This window comes from Trichoplusia ni, chromosome 1 (assembly GCF_003590095.1).
Source record: "Trichoplusia ni isolate ovarian cell line Hi5 chromosome 1, tn1, whole genome shotgun sequence".
Taxonomy (NCBI): Eukaryota; Metazoa; Arthropoda; class Insecta; order Lepidoptera; family Noctuidae; genus Trichoplusia; species Trichoplusia ni.
Window position 1 is genome coordinate 19223256 of NC_039478.1, and position 14130 is coordinate 19237385.

Sequence of the window (14130 nt, forward strand, 5' to 3'; positions counted from 1 at the left end):
TCTTGAATTACTGCATATAGACACAGAAATCTAAGTACTTAGTATATCAAAAGCCTTCTTCTGTCCGTGTACCGATGCTTACTGAAAGCGACACAAATAAGCAATATGAACAATACAATATATATATCTTTAAATTGGTATTCAACATAAGATTAAGATACACATATAATAGCATAACTGCACGTACATAATGGGGGAACAAAAACGCTTGGTTTCGAAACAAAAAATGCGTAATAAATCATTATGGATTATTCAAAATTCACACCTAATAACTACTTAGCAAGCTAAAATATGATTCTAATATAATAACTATATATTTGACGACCTCCGTGGTCGAGTGGCGTACGCACCGGTTTCAAGGTGTCGCTAGCTCTGAGGTCCCGGGTTCGATCCCCGGTCGGGTCAATGTAAAAATTAACATTTCTACATTGTCTCGGGTCTGGGTGTTTGTGGTACCTTCGTTGTATCTGAATTCCATAACACAAGTGCTTTAGCAACTTACTTTGGGTTCAGAACAATGTATGTGATGTTGTCCGCATTTATTTAAAAAAAAAAAAAAAATTTATATAATAATGTGAGTATTTTTCTCGAACTCTGGTCCGATTCTCGAAGAAATGAATCTTAAAGAAGGACGCTGATTATGTTAAGTATGCGTTAGGTAAAGTATTATGAAGACTACGAGAATAGCTTTGAAAACTAACCAGCTGCCAAATCAGTAACCGCAGAAAGTTACGAAATAGACAGCCAGATATAAAGCAAAAAGTTTTTCGTTCATAAAAACATTGACACTGCAGATTCTAGCATTAATATAAATCTCAGAACATTAGCAGTTCACAGTTTACGATATTGATGATACCATCTGAGGCAGACTGGCAAAAACTAGACGAATGTAGACGCGAACAGCTAACGACCTCGCCGGCGCTGAACACACGACCTACCACAATGACACTGCGATGCGGTAACTACTACACTCGGGTATTATTTTTACTGAAATACTACGATGAAGAGCTGACAGGTAAAAATCTCGTAAAGAAGGAAATATGAATTTGTCAAACATAACTTAATAAAGTAAGTTGAAAACATATAAATAATTGAATTGATTGATTGAAAGTGAAGATAGTAAAAAAGAATATGTGGTCATCTAAATCATGAATCTCACAGCCATGAAAACATGTATCTGTTCTATCCTGTTAAATTATTACAAGATAACAATACACAAAATATTTATAAACAAAAACATGTTATACATTTCTAAAAATCACTTTTTTCGTCACGGACCAATCCTCTCAAATTGATAAATATTGAATTGATGCAGGTGAGTGGTAAACTAACGGCTGCCCTTGATAAAAACAACAAATAAAAACTAAACAAAAATCGATATCGTGAAAATCGCATGACCCCGGTAGCGGTAGCGATCAGACCATAAAAATCTAGATATACAATACACATCATACTCAAATATAATAAGGCTGTTAAAAAAATCACCACGAACGAACAAGGAAGCCTGCATGCACTTCCTAAATAATCCATCTTAAAAATAAATTTAAAACAAAAGCCCCAAATGATTAATCACATAAAGTAGCCGCTTAAGAAACTGTCCAAAAACGTTAATGCTCTATAAATTGTTGATTATTAAAGAAAAAACGCGTTAATCCTCGCGTAACAAAGACGAAAGTACCAACGGCGTGATCTATGACGCTTGTCTCCATATATCAACGCCCCGCTGCGCGCGCGCACCGCGTACACTCATTATTTTTAAAACATAGCTCACTTATACGGTGATATTGTTGCAAAAAGTTGGTATATATTGCTGTAAAAAGTCTTCAGTCGCAGGGAAACTTAATGGCGGCCTGTTATACGGGATTCCTTCGGATCGCGCATTCATACCCATTAATACTATTTTCGATTAACTGAATGTGTTATTTTTTATGTAAGGTGTTTATTTCATTCATAAAGTGTGATTAACGTTATAATGTGGACGGGTTTCTGCGGGTGATGTCACTACTAAGGAGATCTATGCTTTATGGCTGGCTCTTGCTGACTTGTTCCTTAACGCTTCTATTTTCGTCGAACACAGAACATGGCAGGTGGATCTCATTCGGTTTTAAGACTACTTTAATCCTTTCCATTTTAAATTCATAAAATAACTGTTTATTGTGTTAATGCGTAACATGTAAAAGGAAAGTTGTAAGTTTAAAGCAAGCTCGCCATTTCATTTTAATACAACATGATTTTTTTTTCACAATAAACCATAAATAGTGCAAGTGAAACATGGACCGGTGTAGAAACAGAACCCCAAAACTTAACCATACCTTGAAATAGGAAAATATATTCTTTAAACTCACTAAAAACTAAATAAAATTCATATTACTATCGTTGTACACCTTTCTCAAGTGAACGTTATGCTGGTCTACCGTTCTGTAGCACAGGAAAGTCAACGCAACTTTTATACCCCCAGGCGCAACATAATTAAAGATCCGTTTAACAGTTACTGATCTCGTAAACCACAATACCAATGCATTTTATTAAATACACAGCTCTTAATAGCTCATCTCTCGAAACTTTATGTCTGGTACTAATGTTTTATTACGCACCTATCCCTACAAACAAATTGATTTCGCAAATGATTTAAACGATTACTGTTGAAATTGAAATCGAGAATCAAAGGGAAGTGTTTACACTGAAATAGATCTGAACTGGTTTTGGAGAGATATTTCTTTTGTAACGGTAAAATGAAGTTAATTTTCATGAGTATAATGGAAATAGGTTTGAAAAGCTCCATGATCCGATTTGTAAAGCAAACTAAAATGACAATTTGTACCACAGCAAACCTTACAAACAACAGGTGGTATTATTATGAATTATAAAAAGCGAACCTCTACCGATTTAAAATAACTACAATAAACATGTGTTCATTTGCAATTCTCAGTCAAGAAACTTCTAATTGTATAAGAAGCAATGCAGCCAGCCTTTCGATAAATTTTTTGATGCTTTATTTTATTTATTATTTTTGGCACTTATTTAAAATGAATCTCGGTTAAAAATTAGTAATATGTAGTTGTATATTTGTCACAGCTTATAGATTAAACAATATTGTATTAAAAACAAATTGTTTGACAAAAAATCTCAACCTAGCGACTTCAACGCCATCTAGTGCTTCAGTAATGAAGTTCCAAACTACAAAGTTTAGTAATATAATATGAGCGAACGAAGTTGTAGGCAACAGGTAATAATGCAGAGAGCAGAAAACTCCAAGGCAATATTATTTTTCGTTTATTTATTACTAGCTTTTCGCCTGCGGCTTCGCTCGCGTTGCGGTCTCTTCAAAAGTCCGGGATAAAAACTATCCTATGTTCTTTCTCAAGTTAAACTCTATCTCTGTACCAAATTTCAATAAAATCAGTTCAGTGGTTTAGACGTGAAAGCGTAACAGACAGACAGGCAGACAGAGTTACTTTCGCTTTATAATATTAGTAGGGATGCACCCGATTCTAATAACTATTCCGCATTTCAATACATGATTGTTTAACTTAATCACCATATTACCACTAAAGCTGAGCAGAAACTGACACTTAATTTAAATTAATTAGTGTAAAACCTTAAGTACAATTGCAAGTCGGTGAAGCTAATTGATTTTATATCCAACCGTTACTTACGTGAAAGTTCAATTACTACTACTTACTATTAAATCGAAATAATTAAATTAAAATAACTATAAAATACTAGTACACTTGGATGTGTCTTTTGTCATAGTATTTATTATTTAAAAAGTCAATCGCTCACATTCGACATCTATAATATTAGGGTGTATTTAAAAATTAATAACTTGGCATTCTGCGGTGGCCGCCATCTTAGATTTGATATTTGTTATAAAATAGTAATATTTATTATTTCTAGAGGTAAAAAAACTCGCCGGAGAAAATTATGAAATGCGGTAAAAAAATATTGATAATGTCATAATGGACCAATTACAATCAAACATAGCTCAACCTTAACACCAGCCAACACTAGCCTAATGAATTCCTGTGAATCTGTACGAGTTATTTATGATTGCCGTTTTAAATATATAATTATGTAAGCGAAATAAATTAAAAAGTACAATGAATGCCAAAATTAAAAAAAAAACTATCACTGATAAATGACCTACATGCAGTATCAAACTATCACTAATTAAAAGGTCAACATGAAAATTATTTCATTTACATAAAAACTACTATCAGGATCACGTTATAAAAATCCGATATAAATAAACAATAGGCACAACATGTAGACCTCAAGGATTTCAAACTTAGAATTCAGTTTGCGCAAACAATGCTGGCACATAAATAATTTACCAAAATTATTTGTGTGATATATACGTCATAATCCTTCAACTAATGACCTCAAACAAATACTCTTTATTGTTCACCAGTCACTGTACAAAACTAACAGACATTAACTGCAGTCATTACGCCTTAATTTATGAGTACTTGTTATTAAATGAAATAATTGGTAAGTACAATAAATTGTCGTAAAGAGTCTAAAATATACTGGCTGGCATTAATAGAACCGGTAAAGCGCCAGTCGGACTCGCGGTGTAGAGGGTTCCGTGCAACAAGCGGTTGAAGAAAAAAAATTTGCAAAAAAATGAAGTCTATTATAATAAAAAAATATATGACCGTACCAACCATTGCTTGACTTATTTTCTATATTCTTTTGTTACAGTGATAAACAAAATACATCCTGTGCAAAAATTTCAAATGCACCACTGTTGCAGTTCAATAGATACAGCCTGATAACAAACACACGTACAGACAGCAGATCCTTACTAATAGGATTCCGTTTTCACCCTTCTCGTACAGAACCCCAAAAACGTCGAGGCCCGTTTACTGCGGGAGGCTAGGTCGGCTAATTATGTATTCAACTACACAAAATGACCTATAACATGGTGCTTATTGTGCGCTTGCGCCGACTTTACTACTGTTACACAAGTGGCTTCAACTTGCGTTAGGTATAGCGGGGACCGAGACCTACGCGTCTGGATGTGGCTGGGAGGATTCAAGTCAGTTCCAGTACGAGGGCAGCGTAGCTTCCTACGTTATATCTAAGTATATAGAGTTATGTTAACTTTTTAGCATGTTGTTTAACTTAGTTTCTGGTAACTTTCGCGATTGATTTATTTACATGGCTTTGAAAATGAGAATCAAAATAACATTCTGATTTCAAACTAGATGATGAAATAATCAGGAATTTCCAATGCATTCTAAAACGTCATTCAGTTTTGTTTCATTATGTCTTGCTCTTTTTTTGACCTACCAGTCTAGTAGGTTTAATTCCCACCCAGGACAAACGTTTGTGTGATGAGCATGATCAATTGTTCTGTGTCAGGCTATACGTAATTTATTTTTCAACATATTGTAAGCATTTATCAGATCTCCAGTTCTTAATAAATACAAGCTTTGCTTGGTTTAGGAATAGATGTGCTGAGTGGTGCTGAGTAAAAGTTGTGGAACATTATTATAATATTTATGATATAAACAAGAATTTGGAACTCGGTTTAAATAGCAAAATCTCCTTCTGCTAAACTTATTCCAATAAAATAGACGCAGTTCGAAATTTTAAAAAAATAACCATTCTGTATATCAATCTGTATATTCCCTTTTTTTTAATTGATATAACACATTTAGAAACATTAGAAGGTTTCCCTTACCGCTTCCAGTGCCAGTAGTTCTGTGTGCGGAGATGTGCCTATGCTCGTGTCTTCGGGTCAAGGCTCGCCCGCTCACATGCGACGGTATTAACTATCAAACGCAACTACGCTATAACTCTTACATTTCAAATGTTCGCAAATGATAATCTATAATATTTTAATTTGAAGTTTGTTGGCCTCATGCGTCCAAATAGGTCTGTCATTAGAATTTTAGCCAAAGATGTGCAAAAAGGATCTAAAATGACCAATTTGTTATAAAAAAATATATTGTTTGACGCACGCTTTTAAAGAGCACCAGAGAAATTTACACTTTTTTGACACTATAGTCGAATTATTTCTATAGGCCAATCAAACATTACACAAGCAAATGCTCTCTGTAACACTGTAGATTAGTAATTATCAAAATAATTAATTTTATTTTTTAAAGTGACTCTTTTTTGCGGCTAATTCTTATTTTGCGATGGTTACACAAACATCCAAATCACATATTCCAAGACACTCAGACTCAGAATAAACATTGGTAGATCACACAAATGCTTGTCCTATGCAGGGATCGAAACCGCGACACGTCGCACAGAGTGGGCTTGTAGTGGTGACCTCAACCACTCGGATATCTGTGCACTCAAACTTCCTGGTATGTTTCATTTAGTTTAATTTCTCTATGAATGAAACTTTTTGATAGAATACCTACACAGTTAGTAAAGACATTTTTACACATGATCCTGTGCTAATAAACGCATTTCATCCGCATCAGCCACAGTTTGTTCCACGTCACGCGAGCAGGTTGTTGGCTTTCATATCAAAAGCAGTGTACAGTCGCCGCCAACAGAGCCGCCACGAACAGTTCCCAAAGTTCCGCGGTCCGTTATAACCAGGTACAGTGAGACTGAGCAATAAAAGTGTACAATAATATCAAATATACAAGAGCCTTTAGTAGGTACAATCAAAAATATTATGGTTAGCATTTTGGAGAGATTTTTTTTCGGATGGTTCATCAAATGCCTTTCCTGCTCTAGGTTGACCGGAGTTTCAGACTAAAACCAATCCCTGTACTTTTTTAATAGTCCAACCGGCCCTGACAGGTATAAGCCCTAAACGGGGCATTGACTGCTTTACTGGGGTTAAAAATACATACTATTTGACTGAAACCTTACTGAGCAGCAATAATCATAAATGTTATTGAACATTTATAGGAGTTCTGCTCATCGAATCTTGTTGCTGACGATACGGCAATGCTACGAAAACATACGAAATTCCAACCCCAGTTTAAATCAATATTACTTATACTCTATCATTTTAGCACGTAAAGTAGAGATAGACAAACACTTAAGAAAGTCTTTAAGCCGATAATATTCTAAGTTTGTGTTAAAGTCGCGTGACCGTCGGCCTCGCGAATCTATAATTACGAGATTTTTATTACGTTACGTTTGTGATTTGATTATTTTACGCTTAATTAGTTATATTGATAGAAAAATGCCTAGACTTGTTAAAATAAAAGTATCTATAAAGGATTTATTTAATAATATTTACTTCACTTCCAAATACCATTACCTAAAGCTAATTTTGCAAAGCTTTACCTATTTACAGATATTTTTCACGAAAAAATTAAGAAACATAGACTGAAAGACAAACAAGGTTAAGTAAATAGAATGCACAGTCATGTAGAAATTGATCCTACATAAGGACTATTTGAACTAAACTAAAGTTTTATTTAAATTACCACAACAAACTTCATTACCGCAGGCAATCTAAAAAGCGCAAACAAAAACGATCAATATTCCTAATTCAACAAGCGAGCGCATCACTACACGGATGTGTGACGTCATTGCGCAAGCGCAGAAACATTGGAAATGGCACGCGACGTAATTAATACCGGCGGGGTCGCGACCCGGGGTCACCCAGCACTTGCCGATTGGATTTTTAGCCGATATAGCCGACTATTGTGAAATGTTTATGATATATTACCGAAGGAATATAATTGCGAATGCCAAAGTATGTTTGTTTATGCAATCGTTTTAATATGAAGGATGGTAGATGGCAAATTCTTCACGAATTGAACGTTATACCATAAACTATCTGTGATGTTTTTATGACCTTAACCTTTTTGGATAATTTGAATTTATGTTATGTTTTGTAAAATACATTATGATAGTCAAAATCGTAGTTATTTATATTAGGTTCTTGTACAATTTGAGTTTGTAATCATATTTTCATGTAGGTATCCATACTTTTCATAACCTGAATATAAAATAACACTTCATTATGGAAGATAAATTTAACCCCTGAGATAAAAATGACAACGCATAAAAAAAAATATTTTGATCAAAACAATTATCCAGACAGTTCTTTTTAATTGCTGATTGCCTACAACTCCATAAAAGGAACACGATCAACGAAAATCAACTAATTAGGTAATTAAATTAACTTAGCTATCAATACGTTTCCCAGATAATTCTGATAACAATCACAGTGCCGCAATTAAAAAACCTGAACTTCCTCGGTACCAAAATATTAAGACGTTTATACGAAACATCAAACACGCTATTTATCGGTAATTTAACTCTAAATGGCAATTATAATATCATATTAATTAAATTATAATTCAAAAGCCATTTAATTTAAAACGTCCGGCTTTCGAAAACAACGTCTCGAGTCGTAAAACTTAAAACTGTGTTGTTTTTATTTAAAACTGCCACTTGTTAATGACCAATGATATGGTATTATAACACGCGTATAAAGTTCGGACATATAAATAATCACTGTGTTCATTGACTAGGTATTCTGCTGCCTAGGGTATCATTGAAGGTCTGAGGTTCGCACTCTGCAGGGCAAAAGAAGAAATGGGTACTACAAGCCTGTTTTGATAAGCTGATGATTTTTCAGCTACTACCGTCCATTTTGAATACAACATAATTGATTGTTACATTTTGTACTTGATCAAAGTTATCGAAGCAATCAAAAAAATACATCGACGCAATTTAATTTACTTACAATTTATGTACAGAACAGGAGAACTATTTAGTTATTAGCTATTCAGTAGTCTTACATGTAATATTGTTTTGATTTTCCAATTTACGAGTTTAAATTTAATGATAATGACAAAAAAATAACAGCAACGGTTAATAATCTAATAAAAAATAAATAATAGCTACAATGTTTTATAATATAGTAAACAGAAATTTGATATTTGGTTAACAGAAGCCAAGCTTTCTCAGTATCCCAAATCTAAGACACAAAAACAAAACACTACTCCATTCACTAATTTGAAATTGTAATTACACAGACTATGACGCTAAATTACATAAATATACACTAGACACTATATAATACTAATATTTTATGTAAATATAACGCTCTTTCTGTTGATATCTTGAATAAGAGTAAATTCCTGACATAGCTAGATCGAGTTTCTACCGGTTTTAATTTGAATGTTATTTTTATAGGTGACGCTTAAGAAAGCGTGTGGTATATATTGTGATATATTGTTATGGTCTAGCTACTACAAAATCATAAGGTATTAATTACATAAGTTTGGAATTGCCGCATTATTCGTAGATAGTATCTCGTCCACCCACGGTTCGACGCCAGAGATATAAACTATTTGTTAATTTTCTTATAATATTCTCGTTAAAATAAATGGCGATCCGTTTGGCCTAGTGGCTGAATTTCAAATTCCAAATGGAATATTTTAAATATGATAAACAAAGTAGGATGTAAAAAAACAGAATATGCAATTTCTTGCGGTTTTAAACTTGTTGGAAACATTATAAAAACACCTGCCCCCTTCATCAAAAGTAATATGAAAGGTAATGACCACCTTATTATTACAATGAATTAAACTTATCCCTAATCGTCCCTATTAAAACAAAAACAACCTTGCTAAAGACCTAATTTACGATAGAATAAAACGAATATCAAAAACAACAACACAGTGTAATTGATAGTCGCAATTCATCAGAGCTGCAGGAGATGTAGAACTTTTAAGTATTGTGTCACAGTACGAGGCAGCACGAATTAGCCCGACTTGCTCCGTGATAGGATTCAGTTCGACATCGGAGGGGCTATTATGGTGTCATACGATATCGATCGAAAAATAGTATTGTTTATTTATAAAAAGAATCCGTTAAAGCGTAAAGTGTTTTTAATGTCAATAATTTGAAAACAATAAATTATCCATTTTACTAATTATAGAAGATATTAAAGTGTCGGGTCTAGCAATAGATCTCAGGTTTCGATGTTAGACCCCAGGTCATTCAAATGTAACTGATCCACACGTAATATTTCACTCATATCCCGTAGCTATTAATACATTAATCAAACAAATGCTAGCGTTTATACTTTCGTCATAATTTTACTAAAACGATCGATTATCTTATGCGACTAAAGGTTTTCCTGCACCTGTGCAGGTGTGATGTATTGCAACATGGATTCGCTCATTATTTACTTAAATGTAGGTTCAACATCCGGATAATTATGACAAAGTCATGAATTAAATTTCAATTAACTGAAGATGAAAAGGATTATCTAAGTAAATGATGAAACAAATTATTCCAAGCAAGAAATATATTTGCTGGGAAAAGCTTCAGAGCATTCACTAAATACTATATGCTGATTGTGCATTCTTCGAGCATTGTACATATGTATATTCTCTGCTCCGATCAATATATATTATACGTATCACACAAACTCAATCGCGACTTAATTTAACAAGCTTCATTTAACAAACAGCCAACTGTCAAACATTACGTAATCACGAAGATGTACGATCAATTACAAAACTCGAAAAAAGAGCTCCAATGTCAGACTTTCAAAAAAATAACGGGTGATGTTGATAATAGGCCCCTGATCGCGAACCAATACGTTACAACTACGATTGTGTTCAATGGAGACATAGGTCACGGGTTCAGGGGGGAACCTTAATGACTTATTCATGATCCTCATCCGAGCACCTGGCTGTATTTAGACGATGAACTCATGTACTTTAGGATCGATAAATCGAAATATTGATTTTTATCGAATCGAGTAATCGACGATCGTTATTGTAATCGGTCCTTTGATGAACGCTTACGGCAATTAATTTGGTTCAAGGATAAGGAGTGTCAGGTATTTGTGAAGCTATTTCACCGGTCACGCTCTCTTCCGCCGCGGGTTGGGCAAATATTTGAAGGCTTTTATTAATAAACTACTCTTGTTGCCCGGGCCCCGGGGTAACATTTGGTGTTTATTAATTAACAAATTGAATTGTTTGATCTTGAAATGAAGTTGTTAAGAATAATTTGTGCACACACAAAATGTTTGATGAACAAGATATACTTTTATTATAGGTGGAAATAGTAATTTTAGCGTAAACGGTTTGAGAATATGATTGGACTATAAAAATCATAGAAACCGTAAACTCATTTGTTAACGAAAACTCCAGTCCTAACAAATAGACCGTATGTTCTTACAGAAAAATTGAGAAAATAAAACTGATAAACTTTTACAACAAAAAAAAATATATTTAACTTCGTAGCAAAACCTTTCTCATTCAATGTTAAGTCTATATGCAATGACCTTGCAAGTAGAGCAATTATAGAATCGAATAATATTTATAATCTGACCATAATCGTTTCTGACAAATGCCCCCAATTTATATCAACCAGGTTTGTTTTGCAATTGGCCTCCCAGTCTATTTAACTTACTAGGCCATATTGTGGTTATTTTGTCATTTATTCATAATCACCGTAAAATGGTTATGAAAACGAATTCATCAATATTGAACATAGTTATCGTAGCATCGTTCACTTTTAATAGAATCCAATCAAGTTGATTTGGCGTTGTAAATGAATTGATTTGTAATTGGCACTCGTTATATTTATTGCAACATCTGACAGTTTTGAATCAGATATAAATGCAGTTCGCTTTGTCAGCCAAAACAAAAAACTGTCAGAAAGTTAAGCAATGATAATTTAGATAAAAAAACAAAAACATTGTCAAAGAAATAAATTTGTATAAGACATTATCCTTATAGTCTAAAACAGCAAAAGGAACGGAAAGCTTCGGCACAGGAAATTGAGTGCAACGTAATAATGTATAGAAGATCTCTGAAAGATCCTGTACTGAGAAATGTCAGCATTTTATATCAAGAAAAATAATATCGAATAACGCATCCAAAAAAATACAAAAATATCCTTATACTCCAAATATGTATGCAAGCCTGGCGCCTCGAAACTGTCAAAGGTAACAGTTGTGACGCTCAGACAGACAAACAAGACAAGAAACATGGAGGGGTCAAGCGCCACATATTATGTAATTAAATTCATAACTACAACTTTCTACGTGAGAACATTTAATAATCTATTCTACTACTGGACTGTTTCTCATGTTCAATTCGCTTAAATACTCGACTAAACTGAAATGATCTATGTATCCTGAATCGTCTCACACACGTTAGATATTCTTAGGATAAAGATAAAAAATCAACTCTACAATCAATCATATGCTTAGATTCTTGTCCTTCAGTCTTCGTTTTACACGCCATTGTCACGTATTGTAGTATTGATTGTTTTGTACGCTCTATACAGGCAACTGTTATTCATAATTGCTTAAAATAATTTGTACGGCCGTCGAATCAATGGATCGACTAATTAGTACAATTTAACCAACTAAACAGTTTAAGTGTATCGAAATTTCTCAACGGTATTAAAAGCCCACCTCACAGAAATCTCGCTCACACAAGTAGTAGGGACCATCAATGTAACCTAAGTATTTAAAAGTGGTAAACAACGCAGTCCATTTGTTTTTATCACTGCAGCGTCCCGCGGCGCGTGCGCCGCTCACGGAGCCATCATAACGACGCTTAGGGCGCGCGCACACGATCGACACTTCACCGACAATCACAACCTCTCGTTTGAATCTAAATTATTACTATAAATTACCACAATTGTTTTGTATTCGAGTCTTTATTTCCTGTATTTTATTAGAAATCAATGGATAATGAGATACAGTGATAATGAATCGAAGGAATACTAAAAAAATTAAAGCTTTTGTTTAAATTTTAAATGCTTTTTGAATTTTAATTGGTTAAAGCAGCTACTCCCACGCTTGTTTCACAATTTGTTGTACATGGACGGGACGATATGAAGATATCTTCGTCAAAGTAATTATGAGTTAAGTTCCCGGGCCGCACCTACATGCTCTGGGCGGAGCGGGACTTGTTAAGGTATCGTTCAAATAGGCATTGGCGGATATTTATGTATATCGGCAATAAATAAGGATGGGTACAACATAATTGATATCACGACGTTTAATTCGATTTAGATCAAGATAATAATAAAAAATATGTGCATAATATTCTCTTTAAATTCGTTAACTGTTAAGAAGATACGTAATTAATAAGATATGTAATTAATTATCAGTAAAGTAATAAAACAACCTTAAATCCTTTAAATTAAAATATAAAGGTTTAAGTTCAATTACTACTTTACTATATATTAAATAAAACAACATTAGGAAATAAAGTTTCTTACAAAATCAACTCACATAGAGCCATAACAGTCTCATGTTTTCCAAAACCAAACAAAGTGCAGTATTCCGATATGAACCCGTCTTTACAAACGTTGTAATGAGCAGACGTTAATGAAAATAGCAAAACCTAGATAAATATTACATTAAAATTAACGGTAACCATTAGTTAAAGGACGATGGTAATGTTATGCTTATGACAGGCCGGAATCCGGCCCAGTTAACTCATGCTAAACAAACAAGATTATTACTAGAAAACACCTTAAGAGCATTAATACAAGATTTTAATCCCTTCGGAGAATAATTCTAGATGTTGCTGGCATTTATTATTTCTTTCCCAAAGCTTCCTTCTGCTGAGTAGTCTTCCCACTGTTCTTGCAAAAGTCTCTCTCATGCGCCGATTCGCCTTGCTGACAATAATTTTATTGATCTCTGTAATTTATTCTATTTGTTTTAGCGCTTCTCAATAACTCTACTATCCGACAAAAAATAAAGCTATTAAATTGTTATTGTTCCTGAGATTTTTTTATTTTATTTATTTAATTATCACACTAATCTACCATTACAGGTCACTTAACCTAATGCGGTAGCTAGGACTAAACAAAGTTCTAAGTATTTATGTGAATTTGACGACCTCCATGGTTCCATTATTAAAAAAAATAACAAAAAAAAAATTATGTGAACTAGGGTTTCAAAGATTGAATTATTATGCACGTAGTTGCAGGTCTGAATTCCAGCAACTGTTTTAATATGTAATTTTCTAGATTATTGTATTCAATCAGCTTTTTTACTTAAATATGGCGTAGCCTTTGATAATTACTCTGCCAGCGTAGATATGAATCAATATCAGCTATCGTAGAAAAAAAAATGTCTTTAAGGTTCATGCTAATCCTTTTGGCCCGTTTCGTTAAATATTGATACGTGATAAGTTTAAGTTT